This window comes from Penaeus japonicus, unplaced genomic scaffold (assembly GCF_977035675.1).
Source record: "Penaeus japonicus unplaced genomic scaffold, GWHDUDI00000001_assembly GWHDUDI00000039, whole genome shotgun sequence".
NCBI lineage: Eukaryota > Metazoa > Arthropoda > Malacostraca > Decapoda > Penaeidae > Penaeus > Penaeus japonicus.
In genome coordinates this window covers 8,188,227-8,190,726 of record NW_028234441.1, presented here as the reverse complement: position 1 = coordinate 8,190,726, position 2,500 = coordinate 8,188,227, and the positions used below count along the sequence as shown (strand labels likewise).

Genomic DNA, 2,500 nt, shown 5'->3' with positions numbered 1-2,500 from the left:
GGTAATGCTGATTATTAATAACAACGCTACTATTAATGATAATAGCAATAATGATAATGACAATAATAGTAATTTTGATAATGATACTACAACTACTGATAACAATAATGATAATGATGATGATAATAATAATGTTGATAATTATTATAATTATAAAAATGTCAATGATGATGATAATAACAATAATGATAACAACAATAGTGATAATGATAGCAATAACAGTAATAATAATGATAATTAAGATGATAGTAATAACACCAATGATAACGACAATAGTGGCAATAATGACAATGATAATGATAATGATGATAATAATGATAATGATGACACTGATAATAGTGATGATGATTATAATATCAATTATGATAATGATAATACTAAAAATGAAAATAATGAAGATGTTGATAATGATAATGATAATAACGATGATAGTAATAATGATGATAATATTATTAATGTTAATAATGGTATCAATGATGAGGATAACAGTAATAATGATGATAATAACGTAATGATAATAAAATGATAATGATAATAGTAATCATAACAGTAATGCTACTGCTACTACTAATGATGATGATGTTAATTGTTATAATGTAATAATAATGACAGTAATGGTAATGATAAAAACAATGATTATGATATTAATAATTATAATGATAATTATAATGATAACCTTCATATTGATAATTATCTAAAAAGATGATAAGGATACTAATGATAATGATAACGGTAACAGCAATAGCAATAAAGATGAGAATAATAATAAAGATGATGATAGTTATAATAATGCTGATAATGATCATGATAACAATGATAGTAATGATAATGATGATAATATTGATAACAATGATAATAACAACGATGATGATTAGAATGGTGGTGATTATAATGTTAGATAACAATGTTAGAGTTGATAATGATAGTAAAAACTATGGTGATGATGATGATTATGGTGATGATAATGTTGATGATTTTAAACGATAGTAATATTGGAAATATTAATGAAGATGTTTATATTAATAATGATACTACTAATAATGATAAATACCGATGACCATGATAATAGTATTAATGATAAAAATTATAATGATAAGAATGAAGATGATAAAGGTAACATTTCTGATAAGAACAATTAATAGTAAAGTCTTTATTATTAGAATCATTATCACTAGCTATTTCACTATCATCATTAACTTTTTTATTAGTAATTTTACTATGATTTTAATTTTATTATTCTTGTTCTCATTAATGTTGTTGGTATCATGTCTTTATCATTGTTATTGTCATAATTATTGTTATTAACATTTTTATTGCTATTATCAATATCATTAATGATAAAATCATTATCATTGATATTATTATTAACATTATTATCATCATCTTCATCTGAACCACAGAAAGAAAACACAAATCCACCCCGCCAGGGAGCAAGGGGGCCAGGGGGCCAGGGGGCCAGGGAGCCAGGGAGCCAGGGGGCCAAGGGGCCAGGGAACGAGGAGCCAGAGAGCCAGGGGACCATTGAGCCAGGGGACCAGGGGGCCAGGGGACCAGGAAGCTAGGGGGCCAGGGGGCCAGGGAGATATGGAGCCAGGAAGCCAGGGAGCCAGGGAGCCAGGGGGGCAAGGGGCCAGGGGACCAGGGGTCCAGGGAGCTAGGGGGCCAGGGGGCCAGGGAGCTAGGGGCTCAGGGGGCCAGGGGGCCAGGGGGCCAGGGGGCCAGGGGGCCAGGGAGCCAGGGGACCAGGGGGCCAGGGAACCAGGGAACCAGGGAGCTAGGGGGCCAGGGAGCTAGGGGGCCAGGGGGCCAGGGAGCCAGGGGACCAGGGGGCCAGGGAACCAGGGAACCAGGGAGCTAGGGGGCCAGGGAGCTAGGGGGCCAGGGAGCTAGGGGGCCAGGGGGCCAGGGAGCCAGGGGACCAGGGGGCCAGGGAACCAGGGAACCAGGGAGCTAGGGGGCCAGGGGGCCAGGGAGCCAGGGGACCAGGGGGCCAGGGAACCAGGGAACCAGGGAGCTAGGGGGCCAGGGAGCTAGGGGGCCAGGGGGCCAGGGAGCTAGGGGACCAGGGGGCCAGGGGGCCAGGGGGCCAGGGAGCCAGGGGACCAGGGGGCCAGGGAACCAGGGAACCAGGGAGCTAGGGGGCCAGGGAGCTAGTGGGCCAGGGAACCAGGGAACCAGGGGCTAGGGAGCCAGGAGGGCAGGGAACGAGGGAGCCAGGGGGGCAGGGACCCAGGGGACCAGGGGGCCAGGGAACGAGGGAGCCAGGGAGCCCTCCACGTGTGAGAACATGAATATTCCCGGCGCACCTTCACACAGGGAGCTCGTACATCTTAAAGACGAACGCAACCCTGCATTTTGTGTGACGCCATATTTGCTTTGTGGTTCGCGGTAGAAAGTCTCTGGACCCAAATGAGAGTGCTTTGCCGTCTACAACGTCAGGCGAATGATGTTGAGAAGGTCGGTTTGCAGGTTGAGTTTTGTCGGAGCGTTTTTTTTTTTT

The 2,500-nt window shown here is 42.3% G+C and overlaps 1 protein-coding gene and 1 pseudogene across 1 annotated transcript in view; both read left to right on the top strand.

Moving 5' to 3' along the window:
- LOC147466963 (uncharacterized) overlaps nt 1–2,500 on the top strand; it is a 537,597-nt gene that overhangs the window by 470,705 nt on the left and 64,392 nt on the right. The gene's annotated exons all lie outside the window — the stretch shown is intronic.
- LOC147466964 (uncharacterized) lies at nt 1,585–1,890 on the top strand (annotated as a pseudogene).